The sequence below is a fragment of the Lepidochelys kempii genome, chromosome 14, assembly GCF_965140285.1.
Source record: "Lepidochelys kempii isolate rLepKem1 chromosome 14, rLepKem1.hap1, whole genome shotgun sequence".
In the NCBI taxonomy this organism is placed as follows: Eukaryota; Metazoa; Chordata; order Testudines; family Cheloniidae; genus Lepidochelys; species Lepidochelys kempii.
In genome coordinates this window covers 28,510,743-28,533,238 of record NC_136393.1, presented here as the reverse complement: position 1 = coordinate 28,533,238, position 22,496 = coordinate 28,510,743, and the positions used below count along the sequence as shown (strand labels likewise).

Genomic DNA, 22,496 nt, shown 5'->3' with positions numbered 1-22,496 from the left:
GACCCAGATCCCCCTAAATCCCCTTTGAGCAACAAACTAGCCACTAGTTCATCTGGCCATTGAAAGCTCTATCACACCTTGCTTTTAAAGATTGGGGCTGTGGTGGGAAACTGCACATGAGTAACCTTATCTGCCTTTTAGCTAGTATTTGTTTCTTTATATACATTACACATGATTAAAATTTCACTCACTAATTTCACCCAGATGGGAGAGCAGAGTAGGGTTAGTGATTCAAATTTAGGGTCATTGGATCAAGATATTCCTGAGATACAGCTTGTTCCAAAACACAAAACAGAATGACAACAAAATGAAATAAAAACACAGTATTTCATGAAATTCATAGATTCTATCCACCCTGGACACAAATCTCAGACTGAAATGTAAACCTGTGGGTAACATTCACCTCCACCAAAGTTTCTTTATAATTATAATTATTTATTGTTTCGTCTGAAGAAATGTCAGTGGTGATATGGGGGTAAGTGGCAGAGGAAGTTGGGGGGGGCTTGGCACGGGTGGGCTGTCAACCCCAAATTCTCCGTAGGTCTTTCTGTTATTTTCTTGTCACAGTATTGTATCAGCTGTAAAATGTAGATGAGAACTACAAATGTCTAAGTGATCATTAACTCTTACAACAAGTCTCTTTCCATTTAAAATACTAGGAAATTAAATAGCAAAACAAACAAACAAGCAAAACCCCCAGGCAAACAAAGAACCCCACAACTTTGTTAAAGGAGAGTTCGGGTTGCTCATTGACATCAAAAGTTCAAGTTCATCAAAACTAAAATTTCTGAAAACCAGGAAATAAAGAGTTAATGTAAATGGCAACACAGCCTCAGCTCTGCCCTCTTTGCAGGATGACCCAGAACCCCCATCCTGCACGCTGGCACTCTGCCTTTGCAGATGGTGCAGAGCACTCAGGGAATAGGGCACATGACAACTGTAACACAGACTCAAACACTTTCTTCTTGCTAAAGTACAACTTGATTTTGGTGAGCTTTACTGGCCAGGAGCTACCTACGTCTGTTCTATGCTCAAACACTGAGTCTGTTCCCATGTGTGTCGAATTTTATAATCCTTCCTGCCCTTTTACAACCCTTTCTCACAAGATTGCATTCAACACTGTACTTTCACTTCTCATTCAACACACAGACAGCTCTCCTCTCCCACCACCCTGCTGACAAGCCCCATGGCAAGAAGATCCCCTGGGTCCTGCTGCTGACTGAACCTCCCTAACTCAGTGCTGGAATGATGCATACTGGATCCCTCAAGGTACATGTGCAGCTCTGTCCTTTGATAACAGACATGGGGGCTTCAAACCCAGATCTCACATCACAGTCACAGCTCTGAGACGCTCCTCAAACTAATCCCCAGCTCTCCGCATATCACAATCACAGCTTGTCATAAATATAAAGGGAAGGGTAACCACCTTCCTGTTTCCAATACTATAAAATCCCTCCTGGCCAGAGGCAACATCCTGTTACCTGTAAAGGGTTAAGAAGCTCAGCTAACCTGGCTGGCACCTGACCCAAAGGACCAATAAGGGGACAAGATACTTTCAAATCTTGGGGGAAGGCTTTTGTTTGCGCTTTTAGTTTATGTGTTGTTCTCTCTTGGGACTGAGAGAGGCCAGACAGAAATCCATCTTCTCCAACCCATCCTAATCCAAGTCTCCAATATTGCAACCAGTATAGATAAGCCATGCAAGGCGGATTAGTTTATCTTTTGTTTTATATGAATTTTCCCTGCGTTAAGAGGGAGGTTTATTCCTGTTTTCCATAACTTTAAGGTTTTGCCCAGAGGGGGATCCTCTGTGTTTTGAATCTGAATACCCTGTAAAGTACTTTCCATCCTGATTTTACAGAGATGATTTTTACCTTTCTTTTTTTTTTTTTAATAAAATCCTTCTTTTAAGAACCTGACTGATGTTTCCATTGTTCCAAGACCCAGGGGTTTGGGTCTTTGATCATTTTGTAACCAATTGGTTAGGATGTTATTCTCAAGCCTCCCCAGGAAAGGGTGTGTGTAGGGCTTGGGGGGATATTTTGGGGGAAGACGTCTCCAAGTGGTCTCTTCCCTGATTCTTTGTTAAATCGCTGGGAGGTGGCAGCGTACCAGGTTTTAACCTAAGCTGGTAGAAATAAGCTTAGGGGGTCTTTCGTGTGGGTCCCCACATCTGTACCCTAGAGTTCAGAGTGGGGAAGGATCCCTGACACAGCTCACTTAAGTTACTCCAACTGATTTCTTCACCATTCAGTACTGCTACACCTAACACATTGAATGCAGCTGGGGTGCATGCAGATAATTCTCAGTGACTATTCCCAACTCCAGCGGGCAGGGTGAAGGTTGCACTGGCATGGACCTTAACTCTCTATTTCCTGGTTTTCAGTAGAAAGCGTTTTGATGAACTTGAGATTGTGGCAGGGCCTGAGCTGTCACTGGGAAACCTTAACTCTGTTAACAAAGGTTTGTTGGCTGGGTGGTTAGTGTTTTCATCACTCAATTTATTATAGCCCACAAGAAGAGCAGGAAGAAGGGGCACTTCAAAATCTTTGCTGGAGTCAGATAACTTGGGACCCTGAAAGCTGGAGACTGCTGGTACAGACACTTCCAACTCAGTGGGACTGTGGCCGTTTCTTTAAGAGAGGACTCGAATCTCCCCACATGACAGGAGTAGAAATTGCTGCCACTTTCCAGCTTCTATCTACCTCTGCACATGCTGCAAGAGAAGAGTGTGTTTATCAGTTTGGTACAAAAACCGATTTCCTTAAAGAAGCGTAAGGAAAAGCGATGAGAACACGCTGCTGCTATTTTATAGCCAGAATGAATTGATAAACTGAAATAGTGTTTTAAATGGTAACGATCTCAATAAAACCAATGAGGTCAGATCACACCTGTCATAAATATAAAGGCAAGGGTACCCATCCTTCTGTATACAGAACTATAAAATCCCTCCTGGCCAGAGACAAATCCCTTTCACCTGTAAAGGGTTAAGAAGCTAAGATAACCTTGCTAGCACATGACCAATGAGGAGACAAGATACTTTCAAAGCTGGGGGGGGGGGGGGACAAAGGGTCTGTCTGTCTGTCTGTGTGATGCTTTTGGGGGGAACAGATCAGGAATGCAGCTCAGAACTCCTGTAAAAAGTTAGTAAGTAATCTAGCTAGAAATGGATTAGATTTCCTTTTGTTCAATGGCCGGTAAAATAGGCTGTGCTGAATGGAATGTATATTCCTGTTTTTGTGTCTTTTTGTAACTTAAGGTTTTGCCCAGAGGGATTCTCTATGTTTTGAATCTGATTACCTGTAAGGTATTTACCATTCTGATTTTACAGAAGTGATTCTTTTACCTTTTCTTTAATTAAAAAATTCTTCTTTTAAGAACCCGATTGCTTTTTCATTGTTCTTAAGATCCAAGGGTTTGGGTCTGTGTTCACCTGTACAAATTGGTGAGGACTTTTATCAAGCCTTCCCCAGGAAAGGGGGTCTAGGGCCTGGGAGGATATCTGGGGGGGAAGACATCTGCAAGTGGGCTCTTTCTCTGTTCTTTGTTTAACATGCTTGGTGGTGGCAGCATAGTGTTCAAGGACAAGGCAAAGTTTGTACCTTGGGGAAGTTTTTAACCTAAGCTGGTAAGAATAAGCTTAGGGGGCCTTTCATGCAGGTCCCCACAACTGTACCCTAGAGTTCAGAGTGGGGAAGGAACCTTGACAACACCCGCATGGGTGTTGCATTGCATAGGCTGGGGAAGACTGTGCCTACCCAAATAGCCTTGTGTGGCCCTGCCCATGCTCCTCCTCAAAGCCCTGCTTGCCCTTCCTTCTTGGCCCCAGCCCAGGCAGGCTACTCCTCTTCAGGGAAGCAGCATGCTGGGGATGGGGCTAGGGCGGCCAGGACTTGGCGGAGCTGTGGCTGCCCAGTGCTGGGGGGCGTCAGGCACTGAGGCCATGCCGCCTGCTGCTTGGGGGAGGGAGGGGAACGGAGGTGCTGAGGTGGCCTGTCCTGTGTGTGGGGTGGCCGGGGGTGGTGGTGGTGGTGGTTGCATGCCACCCACCCTGTGCTGGGGACCTGCGGGGGCACGCACCACCTGCCCACCCTGTGCTGCGGGGTGGGGGAGCACATGCCGCCTGCCCTCCCTGTGCTCTGGGTTGGGGGGGCTGGCAGACATGGAGAGGGGGGCTTCGGCAGGGGAAGGGGGTGGATCCTAGGGGAAGGGGAGTGGGGCTGGCCGGAAGGGGGCTGAAGAGGGGCAGGGGGCTCTGAGAGCCAGAGGGCACTGAGGGGTTAACAGCGATGTGTGAGGGGGCAGGAGGGTGGTGAACAGGGAAGCACAGGCAGGATGGGGCCATGGAGATGTGGGGCTGCTGAAGAGATGCTGAGGGAATACTCAGAAATCAGGGGGTGGGGGAGAATTCTGGGGCTCAGGGGAACAGAGCTGGAATAGAGGGAAACTCTCAGTGGCGGGATAAAGAGAAGGAAAGGGTGGGATGTGTGGAGAGGGGCTGTGGGGAGGCTCGAGGGAGAATATGAGAGCAAGCTGAGACTGGCTGGAGAAGGGAGAGCCAGAGGGTAGGAGAAGGGAGGGGGATGGTGAGAGATAAAATAGCAGCTCCCTCAGCCCATGGGGTAGGAGAGGGGCAGGGGGGAATCTTTTCCCCTAGAAATGGTCAAACAAGCAGTGGGGGAAGTGATAAGTGGCTCATCTGCAAACGAATAAAGAATTAGCCCCAGCCTTTTGGGGCTTTCCTTGGTCCAGATGTTGCTTCCCTTTTGGAGATTTCACAAGCTTCATAAGAAGTTCCAATTCATCTTTCAAATTCAAATATGTCTGACATTGATGCAAAGACATAATTATTTCTGACTTCTGACTCAAGCCTATCTGCACCCACATTTTGGTGAAACGAAATTTTGCCCAACTCCATGCTTGCCACCCCTTCTTGTCTTTCCCCCTGCCCGCCCACAGATCTGTTACTGTTCAGGTTCAGTTTGGATGAGCTATTGCCAGCAGGAGAGTGAGTTTGTGTGTGTGTGTGTGCCCCTGGGGAAAAAAAAATGGGGGGGGTGGTGAGACAGCCTGGATTTGTGCTAGACATGGCCCACCTTGATTACTATGCACATTGTAGGGAGAGTGGTCACTTTGGATGAGCTATTACCAGCAGGAGAGTGAGTTTGTGTGTGTGGTTTTTGGGAGGGGGGTGAGAGAACCTGGATTTGTGCTGGAAATGGCCCAACTTGATGATCACTTTAGATAAGCTATTACCAGCAGGACAGTGGGGTGGGAGGAGGTATTGTTTCATATTCTCTGTGTGTATATAAAGTCTGCTGCAGTTTCCACGGTATGCATCCGATGAAGTGAGCTGTAGCTCACGAAAGCTCATGCTCAAATAAATTGGTTAGTCTCTAAGGTGCCACAAGTACTCCTTTTCTTTTTGCGAATACAGACTAACACGGCTGTTACTCTGAAACAGTTGATTGCTCCCATTGTGGGAAAATCACCAGCCCATTGTGTATTTTGTTTTCATCTCTCAAAATGAAAATAAGATGACCGTAATTTTTTTTAAATGATGAGCTTAAAAAATGTGAAATCTTAATTTTAACTGGACACACACACACACACTTTTTCTTTCAGTTCAGTGCAGGTTCAATCAGTAAAACAAAATTATGCTTCAGGTTCAGCTCCAGTTCCAGTACGAAATCCCGGTTTGAACTAGTTCTCCGGTTCCAATGTGAGACCAGATGGGCAAATGAGATCAGCATCGGAGCCAAAGGGAGTTGGCGGCAGCTTCCCTGGGCCCAGGGCAGGGAATCGCAGCCAACTCTGCTGGGAGCAGCCTGGGGCCAAACCCTCCCCCTGCAGCCAGGATGGCACCGGGGGGGCACCTCTCCCTGTGGGGATGGGCAGGTCTCTCTTACCTTCCCTCCAAGCGGTGCCCTCCCCGGGAGCAGGGGCTAGAGCCCGGGATGGGGGGTCCTGGCCAGGCTGGGGTCTCTGCACCGGGAGAGGCTCCTGGGAGCAGCGGGAATCTTACTGCTGGAAATTCCCCTCTCCCCGCTGCAGCCAGGGCCCCGGGGTCCCCAGCAGCAGCCGCCGGGGCTCGGGGATCTTGCAAGGAGCATGGCCCCCCCACAGCGCCCCAGAGTCACTGCAGCGAGAGCGATTCACTTCCTGCTGCTGGACTGGGTGACCCCAGCGATCACTGCAGCCCCCAGGGACAGTCAGGTCGATGCTGATCTCATTTGCTGGGAGCCAAAGGGCTCCCTTTGGCTTCTTTGTTATGTAACTGCTTGTTTGGGGGCTTTGGGTGGGGTGGGGAGGCTTCTATTAGGAAGCCTATAATGGCTTCTTTGTACTTGCCCATTCATTTCTCTCAGTAGCCGGTTGCTTTTCTTTAAGAAGCCTGTTGCTTGTTTTGCCATTGAAGTGTGTGGCTTGTTTGGGGCTTGGTGAGTGGGACTGGGCGGTGCCTCCGAAATGGGATTGGCTTGCTTTGGGCTTGCTGGGAAAGGGCAGTGCAGATTTTTTATCTTGTGAGACTTGGCAGCCTTTTCCAGACTGCGCTGTGGGGACAGCTGGGTCAACCACACCTGGGGAGTGGGAGCTGGAAGGGGGCTGAAAAGGGGCAGGGGGAGTGTGGGCCAGAGGGGATTGAGGCATGAAATGGGATGTGTGAGGGGGCAGGAGGGAGGGAACAGGGATGTGGGGCATGGGTTGGGACTGGGGGGCTGTGGGTGCGCTGGAGGGAGGATGAGGCAATTCCTGGGAATCAAGATGCAGGGGGAGAATCATGGGGTAAGTGGGAACAGGGCTGGGAGAGAAAGAAAATGGGAATGGGGGACAGTGAGAAGGGAAGAGGGGGAGAAAGTGGGGGGTGACACTAGGGGGCTGGAGAGAGAGTGACAGAAGAGACTGGCTGGGGGAGGGGGAGAGAGGCTAGTGATTAAGTAGAGGGATGGTGAGAGACACAATGGCAGCTCTCCCAGTCCATGGTACAGGTCAGGGGCAGTAAGAGGGGGAGGGGTCTTCCCCACCCAGCAGCCACGGGAGATTTTGTTTTTACTGGAAACGGTCAAAGTGTTGGGGGTGAGGGGGCGGCAAAGGACTAACCCCTAAGGGCTCCAAAGCTACAAGGTGAATATCCCCACAGAACTCACCCCCCAACAGACACACTATTGCATTATTTTCTTAGGCCAAAATCATGATTTCTGGGCTCTGGCTTCTGACTGGGACTGTTTGGGGTGACAGGATGGACCAGGGTCCCTCTTGGATTTCTGTGCAGGATTCAGGGCTCAGAGTCACCCCCAGAATAGCAGGGGGTGGGTCCAGATGGGCAAATGGGATCAGTATCTGCCTGGCTGTCCCTGCGGCTGCCCAGGGAGCCCAGTGGGGCACAGTCACTAGCTGCTGCCACCAGAAGGATCTCAGTATTACTTAGAGAGAAGAGGCTGGTGTCTGCCTCTCTCTGGCCTGAAGAAGATCTCTGTGTAGCTCATACACGTATCTCTTTCACCAGCAGAAGTTGGTCCAATAAAAGCTCTTACCTCACCCACCTTGTCTCTCTCTGCTCATGGTATTAGAGCTCTGGACTTGGTTTCCCTGGGGCAGATGCAGCTCTCTGCACTGTGATCTGGGAACCTGAGCAGCTGCTGCTCCCCCAGTGCGGTCTGTGCTGGGGAAAGACCTTCATTATAGCTTCCTCCGTGCCCAGCCCAGCTGGGGACTTTCTCTGGTGGCTAGAATGAGACCCCTGAGGCAGCCCTGGGCTCTGCTGACTCCAACTCCTGAGCTGAGACTCCAGATGATGGGACAGACCTGGGGGAAAGTGCTGGGGACTAGCAGGAAAGTGACTGCACAAAAGCCCCCTTTAAGGGACCCGCTGGTGAGTTTGTACAAGAGGGGAGAAAGCAGTGCTTAATGTGTGCCAGGGTTTGCCAGAGCTGAGCCCCAGCACCTCTGGGCTTGCCAAGTTAGTTATGAAAGTAAAAAAATTGCTTGAGCCCCAGCACCTCTTTCATTACAGATAAAGCACTGGGAGAAAAGGGAAGGAGACTGAAAGGGGCAGCAGGAACAATAAGTGGAAAAAGAGATTCCCAGGTCCCAACCCTACCTAGATCCATTTGCTGCCCCACCCTGGGAAGATTGACTGTCCTGGGAACAAAGTGAGGACCAGAGAGCAGAAGCCAGTTCCTGTCTCTGCTGAGTCACTGCGGGAGGGATGCGCTGCCCTCGAGGACAGTGTCAGGGGAATTCCCCAAAGTGGCTCTTTTGATCCTACTCTTTTCTAGCATTTGCTTCAGAGACTCTTTTCCTGGGAGGGTTTAAAATTCCCACTTTAGCAGTTCAAGTGCAGAAGGTGGAGGCCGACAAGGATTATAAAAATTAATACTGGCCGCTCCAGGCTTGTATTACGCTCTCAAGTTCACTGCTTTTCTCTGACCTTGGATGGGTCGATGCTGCCACCACCCAAGTGCAAAAAACCCCTTTGAGAACCCAGGAAGGCGCACTTGGGAATTCCTTTCTGTAGGGTACCCTCAACCCCTTTTAGCCCCCGCCCCCTGGGGAAGAGCTGAGAAAGAAAACAAAGGAAATTAGCTGTTGCCACCAGCTAATTAAACAACACATGCACAAACCTTTTAGGACACAAAAATCCAATCCTGTTCTTAAAAAAAGGTAAATTTTATTAAAAACAAAAATAAAGAAAGAAAATACATTTGGAACTTAGGCTTTTTGCTAGATTTAAAAAAAAAAAACAATCAATTACAAGGATTAAGCACCAAGATAGCTCTCTTGAGGTCCAGCTTAAAGGTTACAAGCAAAACAAAAGCACCTGGGGTTAGCACAGAGGAGTCCACAAGCCATAAAGAAATAAAAGAGAGAAACCTAATTGCATCTTCCTAGACATTTCCTGATCTACTTACATATCTGGGGTTTCAGATGAGTAGTTTCTAGGTATGAGCTGATAATTTTTTCATACCTGGCCCAAAGCTTTTACAGCATAGTTCCAGCCCTGTTTCTGCTTCTCCGGAGAAGAACAACAGACAGACAAAGGGGAAGTTTTTTCCAATTTTAAAAAGTTCTGGCCTTCCCATTGGCTCTTTTGGTCAGGTGCCCACTCCCTTCCTTTTCCCTGTGCAGGGAGACTTTGTTAACCCTTTACAGGAAAAGCAAGTAGAGAACAACTACTAAGAAAAATGTTATCTGGCTGGCTGGGTGTCCATAAAAGGGAGCTTCCCCCCACCCCTTTCATTTATCACCCCCTACCACCACCACCACCAAATCACAGATGGTGCTGGCCAGCCTGGTTTAGGTCGGGTCCACACAGTCTGGGATTTTTTCCTGGAGGTTTAGGAAATAGAATTAATAAGATACATGCACATCTAATTTTACTACTAATCACATAAAGACCTAAACTGTATTTTTCACATTTCAAGGACTACACTGACTTAGAATACAGGGACATTTTTACCTGGCTGATTCTGGGAAACCTTCCCAGGAGAGTGCATCAGCCTCTTTGTTAGAGGTGCCTGAAATGTGTTGTATTTTCAAATCAAAGTCTTGGAGATCTAAACTCCACTGGATAAGTTTTTTGTTCCTCTCTTTGACTGTGTGAAGCCACTTCAGTGCAGCATGGTCAGTCTGCGGGTGGAACCGCCATCCCCAAATGTCTGGGCGTAGCTTCTCCAGAGCGTACCCGATGGCGTAACATTCTTTGTCTGAGGCTGACCAGTGGCTTTCCCGCTCAGAAAGTGTTTTGCTGAAAAACACGACAGGATGGAATTGTTGATCTGGTCCTTCCTGCATTAAAACTGCTCCTACACCACACTTGGACGCATCTGTGGTTATGACGAATGGTTGGTTGAAGTCCGGGGCCCTTAGTACAGGGTCAGACGTAAGGGCCGCCTTAAGCTGGTTAAAGGCTTTCTGACACTTCTCAGTCCACTGAACTGCATTTGGCTGTTTTTTCCTGGTTAGGTATGTCAGTGGGGTGGCAATTTGGCTGTAGTGTGGTACAAATCATCAGTAATATCTGGCCAAGCCCAAGAAGCATTGGACCTGCTTCTTTGACTTAGGGACAGGCGAATTTTGGATAGCATTTACTTTAGCCTGTAGGGGGTTGATAGTTCTTTGACCCACCTGGTGTCCAAGGTACGTTACCCTGTTTAGGCCTATTTGACCTTTTCTGGCCTTAACAGTTAATCCTGCCTCCCTTATGCGCTGGAAGACAGCTTGGAGATGTACCAGGTGTTCTGCCCATGAATCTGAGAATATAGCTACATCATCAAGGCAGGCGACTGCAAATTCCCCAAATCCAGCCAGAAGGTTATCTACCAGTGTCTGGAAGGTGGTCGATGCATTTCGCAGTCCGAAAGGGAGCACATTAAATTCATACAGCCCTATATGTGTGATGAAGACTGACCTTGGCTGGGTGTAATCAGGGAGTGAAATGGACGAAAGCCCCTTCTGAAACATCCCCAATTTCCTTTCTCTCTCTGACAGGCTGAATATTAACAATTGTTTCCCTCCAGATTGTCCAGTCTTCCAGAGGATGGGGCAGGGAAATGGCTGTGGTGGAGCCAGCTCAGGTAGGGGATTTTCAGGAAGCTGCTGGTAGGTTTGTGCTGTGGTCAGGGTGGGGTGAGGGGGAGGAAATACACAGGGTGAGGCAGGGAGAGGACAGGGTGCCAAAAACCCATTGGGACTTGCTCAGGCTAAGGCCTGATTTATGAATAGGCCCATGGGAAGGGTGGGGTGAACATTCCCCCATTTCTGGAACAGGAAACAACCCCCCTGGACAGGGCTGGGAAAAGAGACCAGAGTGCTGGAGCCTGAACCCCCTAGCCAGAGACTGTGGTGAAATAGAAAGGGAAGGTGCTGGGATTTGGGTCTCTGTTCCCTGCTTGGAACTTTGCTTCCCACCTCAGCCTGTGCCTAGTAGGTGTCTGCCTAGTACAGGGGTGGGCAAACTTTTTGGCCTGAGGGCCATATCAGGTTTCGGAAATTGTATGGAGGGCCAATTAGGGGATGCTGTTCCTCACCAAACAGGCAGGCATGGCCCGGCCCCCACCCCCTATCCGCCCCCTCCCTGCTTCTTGCCCCCTGACACCCCCCCGGGACCCCTGCCCCATCCAACCCCCCCTGTTCCCTGACTGCCCCCCTGGAACTCCTGCACCATTCAACCACCCCTTCTCCCTGTCCCCTGACCGCCCCCAGAACCCCTGCCCCTGACTGCCCCCAGCTGCCCCATCCAACCCCCCCCCCTTCCTGACTACCCCAGGACCCCTGCCCCCATTCAACCCTCCTGTTCCCTGCCCTTTGACCGCCCCGACCCCTATCCACACCCCTGCCCCCTGACCACCACCCTGAACTCCCCTGCCCTCTACCCAACCCCCCTGCTCCCTGCCCCCTTACTGCACTGCCTGGAGCACCGGTGCCTGGCAGAGCTACAACTGCGCCTCCCAGCTGGAGCCAGCCACACCACCATGCAGCTCAGAGCACCGGGTCAGGCCGGGCTCTGCAGCAGCCCTGCCGCCCAGAGCATTGCGCTGGCTGCGCAGTGACTGAGGCTGTGGGGGAGGGGAACAGCAAGGGAGGGGCCGGAAGCTCAGGGGCCGGGCAGGAGGGTCCCGCAGGCCAGATGTGGCCCGCATGCCGTAGTTTGCCCACCTCTAGCCTAGTAGGTGTGTGGTAAATGAGAAGACCCTGCCCTCCTCTGTTTGCTGGGAGCTCTCGGTCTCTTGCCACTCCCTGAAGCCTCCTGAGCAGGGTGGGGTGAGACTCTGCTACTCTGTGCCCTCCCCCCCCAGCTTCTTTCTTTCTTTCTTTCTTTCTTTCTTTCTTTCTTTCTTTCTTTCTTTCTTTCTTTCTTTCTTTCTTTCTTTCTTTCTTTCTTTCTTATGAATAGTGGGATTTTGGCTGGGGCAGCAGGTACTGAGTGGGGAGCACCTGTTGTTTCAGATTCCGGTGACCTTCGAGGAGGTGGCTGTGTACTTCACCGAGGGCAGGGGGCTCTGCTGGACCCCAGACAGAGAGCCCTCTACTGGGACATTATGCAGGAGAATTATGAGACTGTGACCTTGCTGGGTAAGGATTTCCTGTCCCCTCAGCTATTAGAAATCGTGGGTCTTCATTTCCAAATCTGGTCAGGTGCTTCCCTGATGAGCTGGACTGGAGGTGAATGGGTCCTGTATGCCATAGCTGCAGTGTGAGAGAGATTTGCATCTCCAATGGGACAGGGGTGTCAAAAGCTAATGGACATGCTAAATCATCCCCACCCCTCCAGCTTTCAAGGGGGTAGAAGCCATGTATTGTCTTGTCAGTACTGTTTCTCACTTACACACAGAATTCCTGTTCACCTCACCTCTTGGGACTAGCTCCAGCCATGGGAGGGCTCTGGGCTCTCCCGGTTTATAAATAGGGAGGGTTTTAACTCCAGAGCTGTGTGTGTGTCAGCAAGGCCATCAGTGTGCACAGGTCCTGAAAACTCCTAGTGAGGGCATGACAATTCCCCTCACCTCTCCAGACATCTGTCTCTCCCCAGGGGGCTCAGCAACCGTGTTCCCGTCCTCTTGGATTCCATGTTCCCCCAGCACAGTATGGGGATAGGTTCAATTCATGGAATATCCTTTGTGACAAATACTCTACCAATCCTCCATGCACCCTGATCTTTTCTCATTTCAGTCCCTGAGCAGGATTTCCCATTCCCAAACCTGACCCAATCACCCGGCTGGAATGAGGAGAAGAGCCATGGGTACCTGATCTCCTGGCCTTCCAGGAAAGGGTGATTCTGAGAGGTACCCACATAGGTAAGGAGTCAGTGAAATGGACAGAGAAACCACCTGGCAAATGAGGGAAAATGTTGAGAATCCCAAAAACGTGGTGTGAGCAAATGCCTCAGTCCTGCCTCATCTCACCCAATGCAGGGCTGTAGTCAATATATATCATTCATGGCTTTCCAATCGTCCTGTAAGCTGCAGGAGTTTCCTTCCCTGTGAGTGTTCGGATGGGATGTGGAGGCACAATACAGTTGTTCAGTCTTTGAAACTTTATTGTGTTGGGTTTTCCCTTTGTGCTATTCCTTTTTCTCCCCACCACAGGCATTTACTCCTGCCTGAATTGTCTCTCTGTCTCCCAGCAGGTGATGAGAGAGTGAGTGAGAACGAGGAACAGAATCAACATCAGGAAGTTCCTGGGAAAGTGGAACCACAGGGGACCTTTGTGAGAAGAGCTGAAGGGAATTTCTCACAGTGCTTGGAAGAAGGAAAAACCTGTGGAAATTGGCATGCGTCAGAGAGGCTGCTCGGAAACCACCCCAGGAAGAAGGTGGCTGAATCTCTCAAATATGCAGGAGGATTCAAGGATCCTGAGGAAACCACAGTCCAGCAGACAAATCACAATAAAGAGAAACCCAATCAATGCCTCGAATGGGGGAAACGATTCATTCTGAGATCACACCTTAATACACATCAGACAATCCATAAAGGAGATAAACCCCATAATGCAGGTGTGACACAGCACCCCATATTCATCATAATGATATGATTATGACATAATTATGATACATCTTGTACAAAGTGTGTCATGTGAGGGATCTATGGAAAAGTTATGATTTGCTGAGTACGATTATTCTATTTGTATGCATGTACCATTTTGTATCTGAAGTTATGAATATTAATTATGTATCTGTATTTCAACTGTGCTTACTCTGGATAACACACACAACTAGCCTCTCAGGTATAACAGTGAAGAAGCTAGAAAGTGCTAATAGCCCATCAGCAAAGACAATGGACCATGGAAAAGGTTTGTCTTCATTGGGGAATGTTTCAGCCAGTCTATGAGTAATGGTTCCTGTGACCCAGCAAGGCATGCAAGGCCATGTGACCAGACCACATGACACTAAATTCCATTTTGGTACCTGTGTTTTTCCGTGAACTGGGCTGGGAACTTAGCTTGAAACAAAAGGTTTCTGCCATATGGAGAGACTATATAAGGTGGGGAGTGACATCATGATTTGTCTTCGCTCCCCCACAATTCAACACCTGAAAGAAGCTCTGGAAGACAAAGGATTGGGAACAGGGGAAGGGAAGCCAAGCTGCAAGGCACATGTTCCTTGTGCCTTAAGAATGTGCAAGCCTGCTTGTATCATCAGACAAGGGGAGATATTGCTAATTCAAATCCTATCTTTCGAGTAATTTAGGCTTAGTTTCCAATTTTGTTTATTTGCTAGGTAATCTGTTTTGATCTGTTTGCTATCACGTATAATCACTTAAAATCTATCTTTCTGTAGTTAATAAACTTGTTTTATAAGAACATAAGAATGGCCATACTAGGTCAGACCAAAGGTCCATCTAGCCAAGTATCCTGTATTCTGACAGTGACCAATGCCAGGTGCCCCAGAGGGAATGAATGGAACAGGTAATCATCAAGCCCTGTCGCCCATTCCCAGCTTCTGGCAAATAGGCTAGGGACACCATCCCTGCCCATGCTGGCTAATAGCCATTGATGGACCTATCCTCCATTAATTTATCTAGTGCTTTTCTGAACCCTGTTATAGTCTTGGCCTTCACAACAGCCTCTGGCAAAGAGTTCCACAGATTGACTGTGCGTTGTATGACGAAATACTTTTTTTTGTTTGTTTTAAACCTGCTGCTTATTAATTTCTTTTGGTGACCCCTAGTTCTTGTGTTATGAGAATAAGTAAACACTTAGAATCATAGAATATCAGGGTTGGAAGGGACCTCAGGAGGTCATCTAGTGTAAATCAATAGAAGATGTTTGGATGTGCCCCTCTCCTATGTCTATAGAGGAGCAGGATCAATGGCCTATGCAAGGGGTGGACAACTGGGTGTACTGTGTATAAGGTGTTTTGCTGGGAATGTACATATTACTGGGGGCACAATTACACCAGCTCATAACCAAACTACACACATCTACATTCTGCTATATGGACTTTGGTGCACAAATGGATCTGTGAATCTTATTGCTGTAAATAAGCCAGTGCCTACTGCCTGATTCCATACCAAGTGGTCAAGCTGGTTTGGACAATATCCCATTTCTCTGTGAACATTCAATGGACTTATGATATGGACAAAAGCAAGCAAAACCTGCAGGGGCAGCTTGTTGCAACTGCCAGCAACTGCACACATAAGATCGTGACCCCGTTGAAGGAGGAGAGGCAGTGTTTTGGGGGTGTCTCGGATGTTGGACCATACTGCAGTGGTCAGGACTCAGTGTTGCTGTGGATTTTGAATTGTTAACTGTACTTGTGTTACGTTGCATAGGGAGATAACGTATAAGTAATGTAATAAGCCCTCCAAACCCTGCAGTGTACTAGACAACCCGGACCCAACCTTCTCAGGCCCACTCTAATGGGAAGTCTGGAACACTAATTGGAATAGGTGTGGTATGCCCGTATGAGAGAAGGTGCAGGGCACTATACTACACAAGGGGCAGTGGGACAAATGGAATATCGACACCTTCCACCTTGATGCCATGCCCTATCAGGAAATGTGTCGCCATATGTCCTATGCTTTTCCAGGGATACCTGGGCAGGAGGATCCCAAAAGAAAAAGAAAAAAAAGGGGTGGAGTGTTAGGATATAGATATTCAGGCCTGTCTGCAAAGGCCTGTACTTTAAGAATTTAGGTGTATTCTTATCGCTTGGCTAGTTCTAGAGGTATAAAAGAAAGAAATCACTGTCTGCCAGTGTAAGGGCCTTCTCTTACTGTGACAGTTTGTGGCCCTGTGCTTAGGCTCAGGCCTTTGGCCAAGCAGCATAGGCAGCCATAAGCTGGGAAGCGAACGGTCACATCCTCACATTCCAAACTAGTCACATTGAAATAAGGTGCAATTGGGCTGTTAGGCACTATCAGGACAGGATTGTATTCCTATCACCTCCAGAGAAAGGGAAGTGCCTAGAAAATGTAAAAGGAAACTTAGTTTGATAGCATCCTGTCTGGCAAGAACTCACTTATCAATAGCTGGGATGTGAAACCCTCACTTCTGTATTCTCTTGTCATTATAGTTTCAACTTTGCTATTGTTTATCTGTATAATCTCTGTCTGGTTCTGTGATTGTTCCTGTCTTCTGTATAATTAATTTTGCTGGGTGTAAACTAATTAAGGTGGTGGGATATAATTGGTTATATAATCATGTTACAATATGTTAGGATTGGTTAGTTAAATTTCAGGAAAATGATTGGTTAAGGTATAGCTAAGCAGAACTCAAGTTTTACTATATAATCTGTAGTCAATGAGGAAGTGAGTGGGTGGGGGTGGGCGTGGGCATGGGGGTAAGTGGGATGGGAACAGGGAATGGGGGTAAGAAAATTGGAATCATGTTTTGCTAAAGGGGGAAATGGGAACAGGGAATGGGAGTAAGGAAGTTGGAATCATGTTTGGCTAAGGGTAGGAATGGAAACAGGGACACAGGTGTAAGGCTCTGTGGTGTCAGAGCTGGGAAGGAGGATACTAAGGAAGGAAACTGGAATCATGCTTGCTGGAAGTTCACCCCAATAAACATCGAATTGTTTGCACCTTTGGACTTCGGGTATTGTTGCTCTCTGTTCATGCGAGAAGGACCAGGGAAGTAAGTGGGTGAAGGAGTAAGCCCCCTAACACCCCTGCTCAAAAGCAGGACCCATCCCCAATTAAATCATCCCAGCCAGGGCTTTGTCAAGCCTGACCTTAAAAACGTCTAAGGAAGGAGATTCCACCACCTCCCTAGGCAACGCATTCCAGTGTTTCACCACCCTCTTAGTGAAAATTTTTTTCCTAATATCCAACATAAACCTCCCCCACTGCAACTTGAGACCATTACTCCTTGTCCTGTCCTCTTCCACCACTAAGAATAGTCTAGAACCATCCTCTCTGGAACCACCTCTCAGGTAGTTGAAAGCAGCTATCAAATCCCCCCTCATTCTTCTCTTCCGCAGACTAAACAATCCCAGTTCCCTCAGCCTCTCCTCATAAGTCATGTGTTCCAGACCCCTAATCATTTTTGTTGCCCTTCGCTGGACTCTTTCCAATTTATCCACATCCTTCTTGTAGTGTGGGGCTCAAAACTGGACAGAGTACTCCAGATGACGCCTCAACAATGTCGAATAGAGGGGGACGATCACGTCCCTCGATCTGCTCGCTATGCCCCTACTTATACACCCCAAAATGCCATTGGCCTTCTTGGCAACAAGGGCACACTGCTGACTCATATCCAGCTTCTCGTCCACTGTCACCCCTAGGTCCTTTTCCGCAGAACTGCTGCCTAGCCATTCGGTCCCTAGTCTGTAGCGGTGCATTGGGTTCTTCCGTCCTAAGTGCAGGACCCTGCACTTATCCTTATTGAACCTCATCAGATTTCTTTTGGCCCAATCCTCCAATTTGTCTAGGTCCCTCTGTATCCTATCCCTGCCCTCCAGCGTATCTACCACTCCTCCCAGTTTAGTATCATCCGCAAATTTGCTGAGAGTGCAATCCACACCATCCTCCAGATCATTTATGAAGATATTGAACAAAACTGGCCCCCGGACCGACCCCTGGGGCACTCCACTTGACATCGGCTGCCAACTAGACATGGAGCCATTGATCACTACCCGTTGAGCCTGACAATCTAGCCAACTTTCTACCCACCTTATAGTGCATTCATCCAGCCCGTACTTCTTTAACTTGCTGTCAAGAATACCGTGGGAGACAGTGTCAAAAACTTTGCTAAAGTCAAGATACAATACATCCACTGCTTTCCCTTCATCCACAGAACCAGTAATCTCATCATAGAAGGCGATTAGATTAGTCAAGCATGACCTTCCCTTGGTGAATCCATGGAATAAAGTCCTTATTTACTTTCTCCACACCAGTCCTGATTTTATAGACCTCTATCGTATCCCCCCTTAGTTGTCTCTTTCCCAAGCTGAAAAGTCCCAGTCTTATTAATTTCTCCTCATATGGAAGCTGTTCCATACCCCTAGTCATGTTTATTGCCATTTTCTGAAGCTTTTCCAATTCCAATATATCTTTTTTGAGATGGGGCGACCACATCTGCGCACAGTATTCAAGATGTGGGCATACCATGGATTTATATAGAGGCAATATGATATTTTGTGTCTTTTTATCTATCCCTTTCTTAATGATTCCCAACATTCTGTTTGATTTTTTGACTGCCACTGCACATTGAGTGGATGTTTTCAGAGAACTATCCACAATGACTCCAAGAATTCTTTCTTGAGTGGTAACAGCTAATTTAGACCCCTAAAAAGTATGGCTCTGGTTTGGGAATCCCCCTCACATTCTCAGCCATGAAGACTGATGCAAAGAATTCATTTAGTTTCTCCGCAATGGCCTCATCATCCTTGAGTGCTCCTTTAGCATCTTGATTGTCCAATGGCCCCACTGGTTGTTTAGCAGGGTTCCTGCTTCGGATGTCCTTAAAAAATTTTTTGCTCTTAGTTTTTGACTCTTTGGCTGGCTGTTCTTCAAATTCTTTTTTGGCCTTTCTAATTATGTTTTTATGCTTCGTTTGTCAGAGTTTATGCTCTTTTCTATTCTCCTCATTAGGATTTAACTTCCACTTTTTAAAGGATGCCTTTTTGCCTTTCACTGCTTCTTTTACTTTGTTGTTCAGCCACAAGTGACACTTTTCTGGTTCTCTTACTATGTTTTTTAATTTGGGGTATACATTTAAGTTGAGCCTCCATTATGGTGTCTTTAAAATGTTTCCATGCAGGTTGCAGGGGTTTCACTTTTGGCGCTGTACCTTTTAATTTCTGTTTCACTAACCTCCTCATTTTTGTGTAGTTCCCCTTTCTGAAATTAAATGCTATGGTGTTGGGCTGCTGTAGTGTTTTCCCCACCACAGGGATGTTAAACCTTTACTTGTGTGTCTTTAAGTGAGGTGTTTGGGAAAATCTCTGCTTGGTAAACAAAGGCTGTTGCACATCTTCCCCACATCGAGGGGGGAGAAAATTAATTAATGAGCTTGCATTGTACACATCCTGTGCAGTGCAAGATGGTATAATTCTGGGCTCATACTCCAATAGGGGAGCAAGGCTGGGGAGCTGGGAAAATGGAGGTTATCTCCTGTTTGTCCTTGAGTGGCTTAGGTAAAGCACTGAGGTAACTCAGTTAGGTGTGTGGCGTCACCTGCTGTCATGTTGGGTGATAACAGGGCCTGGAGCGGCTGGCTGTGTATCACCAGTAGAGCAGTGTGAGAAAGGACAACTCAGCTGAATTGTTAGGAGGCACAGCAGTTCCAACCACTCCCAGACTACACCCTGGGGAGTGACAACCTCTCACAGCGGGCAATGACCCAAACTCAGGCTGAGCAGAGGGAACCTTTCCGCAGTGCCTTCCCCAGCAACCCTCCCACCCTTAGCCCAGTGCTGCCATGCTCTCCCTGCCAAAGTTACTGACTGGGTGTGGGAGACCTTTCCTTCTCCTGCTGCACCTCCCCCTGGCTTTTTTCTGGCTCACTCAGCCTCTCTCCCTGGCAGCCAGGCCCAAATGTGGAGCAGAGGGGGCAGGACAGAGATGCTTCTCACGTTTGAGAGTGGCTACTCTGGTTTGCTGCCTTTGTGTACAGAGCCTGGCTGAGGAAGTGGTGGCTCACCTCCTGTCTCACTGCCTGGACCTGGCTACCAGGAAGAGGGGGCTGGTTGCAGGACCACAGCCTAGCCTAGTGGTATTGTTTTCACAAGAGCCTCCAGGGTTGTAAAGTTACCAGGGGGCTCGTTCCAGCTCAGCAAATAGCAGGAGTCAGTTCCAGGAAGGGAAACACCCAGGTGCTGCTACAGGTGGGGCTTGTTTCTGAGCTCGGGAAAGTGAACCTTACCCTGTTACACTGTCCAGAGGGAGCCATGGCTGCAGGGAGCTTTGTGGAAAGTCTCCAGGATGAAGCTACTTGTCCCATCTGTCTGGAGTATTTCACAGAACCTGTCACTCTGGAGTGTGGGCATAATTTCTGCCGAGCCTGCATCAGCCAGTGCTGGGGAGAATCAGACACAGGCATCACCTGCCCTAAGTGCAGACAAGCTGTGCAACAGAGAAACCTCAGGCCAAACAGGCAGCTGGCGAATGTCCTAGAAATAGCCAAATGGCTGAGTTTCCAGGCAGCGAAGGGATCAGGAGTGTGTGTGGAACGCCAGAAGGCTCTGACACTGTTCTGTGAAGAGGATCATAGAATCATAGAATATCAGGGTTGGAAGGGACCCCAGAAGGTCATCTAGTCCAACCCCCTGCTCGAAGCAGGACCAAATCCCAGTTAAATCATCCCAGCCAGGGCTTTGTCAAGCCTGACCTTAAAAACCTCTAAGGAAGGAGATTCTACCACCTCCCTAGGTAACGCATTCCAGTGTTTCACCACCCTCTTAGTGAAAAAGTTTTTCCTAATATCCAATCTAAACCTCCCCCACTGCAACTTGAGACCATTACTCCTCGTTCTGTCATCTGCTACCATTGAGAACAGTCTAGAGCCATCCTCTTTGGAACCCCCTTTCAGGTAGTTGAAAGCAGCTATCAAATCCCCCCTCATTCTTCTCTTCTGCAGGCTAAACAATCCCAGCTCCCTCAGCCTCTCCTCATAAGTCATGTGTTCTAGACCCCTAATCAAACCCCCATCTGGGTGGTTTGCCATCTGTCCCGGACTCACCGAGCTCACACTGTGGTTCCCATAAAGGAGGATAACCAGGAGTACAAGGTAGGGAATTGCTGTCAAGTTCAATGAGTAACAGCTTTGGATTTTTATGACAGGTGGAAGTTGCCTGTCAGAGGTGTGACTGCATTGTTCAACTCTGTAAGGCCTTCATTGTATGGGAGATGCTATCAACAATAAATGAGACAGCTGGGTGGCAGGAAGGGCAAACAATTAAGACTTGAAAAATTTCTAATGGGGGAAAGTTTTACCTGAGAAGCAGAATCCTTTTCAAACCCAGCTCCCACTGGTGAACTAAGGGAACTCTCTATGGAACAGAAGCTGTTAAATGATTAGTGAGGTTTAAATCACCTGCAGGCCTGTCTATGTGAGACTGTTGCCTTCAGACTGGAGAATATCAAGTTAAAAAGCTGATGTTGTCATTGCTGATTTGTATCTTAGCATTTATCATCATTGTTGTTATTTGCATCCCAGTAGCCACTACAGACCCCAGATGAGATTTGACCTTGATTTTGCTGGAACCTGCACAAAACAGTGTGAGGGACAATCCCGGCTCTGAGCAGGGATATTCTAATGTATAGGCTAATCTGAGAAGAAAAATGGAGAGTGGGATGGGAAATGGAGGGTCAGAGTGGGGAAATTAATTGCCTAAGGTCACCCAGCAGGAGAGCGACTGGGTGGGCAATAGGACCAAAGTCTTTCAAGGCCCACACCAGTGCCTGAACCATGAGACCATGCTGTTGTGGCCCTAGCAGCGATGAAGTCTGTTAGAAGGGGAAGACTCTTTGAGAAAAGACTGAATCATAGAATATTAGGGTTGGAAGGGACCTCAGGAGCTCATCTAGTCCAACCCCCTGCTCAAAGCAGGACCAATCCCCAATTTTTGCCCCATATCCCTAAATGGCCCCCTCAAGGATTGAAGTCACAACCCTGGGTTTAGCAGGCCAAAGCTCAAACCACTGAGCTATCCCTCCCTCCAAGCCAGTAAGGAGATGAAGTTTCTCCTTGGGATTCTGAATTCCCATGAGGGGTTAAACTGAGATGCACTCTCACCCCTAAAAATAAAAATCAAACCACCCAAATCATTTCTGTTGATTCAGGATAAAATCCAGCTCTATTTGAAGATTCTGAAGGAAGAGAGAGAAAATTTCCAGGGATTTAAATTGAATAGAGAGAAGAAAAGCCAGGAGTATCTGGTAGGTTCCTGTTATTAACCTGCATTGACATGGGATGTGAGGTTGGTTTGTAGGCAGATTCCCTTGTGGCCTTAGGAAATGTTGGCTTTTATCTACTACTCCGTTACCACGGATGCTCTGTGTGTATGTGTGCACTCACCTCCATACAGATGGCCTGAACAATCCTCTTCTCCATCTTCAGATTCTAAGCTTTCATTTCTGGTAATGAATTCTTGTCCACCTTTTGTGGCTTTGACGAAAATCTTGCCAAAATGATCTGAATGTATCCAATGCACAGTTCTGTACCTGTCTGCACCTTTTGTTCAATTGATTCATTTTTTCTTTCCATACATCTGTGTCAACGTAGTTCTGTGTAGAGCTGAGTAAACAACAGGACTTTTCATTGACTGGAAATTGGGGAAAAAATGGTCAAACCAAAAATAATTTTAAAAAATTTAGCAAATCAGTGTTCCATTTTTTCTTGGGCAGAGTGTTTTGCTTCAATTTTGACCATGAAGAAGGACTTTTTGAAGCAAAAACTAATTTCAAATGGAATAATCAAAACATTTTCTTGATTTTTAAATGATTTCTTTATTTATCTGCTTATTTATTTCTTTATTTATCCATCCAAAAAAGGTGGGTGACATTGAGAAGAATTCATTAAATATTTCAGAGTCAATGAATCTGCCTTTT

At 47.7% G+C, this 22,496-nt stretch overlaps 1 protein-coding gene and 1 pseudogene across 6 annotated transcripts in view; one reads left to right on the top strand and one right to left on the bottom strand.

The window, feature by feature from the left end:
• Positions 1–22,496, top strand: part of BTNL2 (butyrophilin like 2) — a 1,264,829-nt gene that overhangs the window by 376,091 nt on the left and 866,242 nt on the right. The window lies entirely within an intron of this gene.
• Positions 1–22,496, bottom strand: part of LOC140897626 (tripartite motif-containing protein 10-like) — a 144,507-nt pseudogene that overhangs the window by 13,265 nt on the left and 108,746 nt on the right.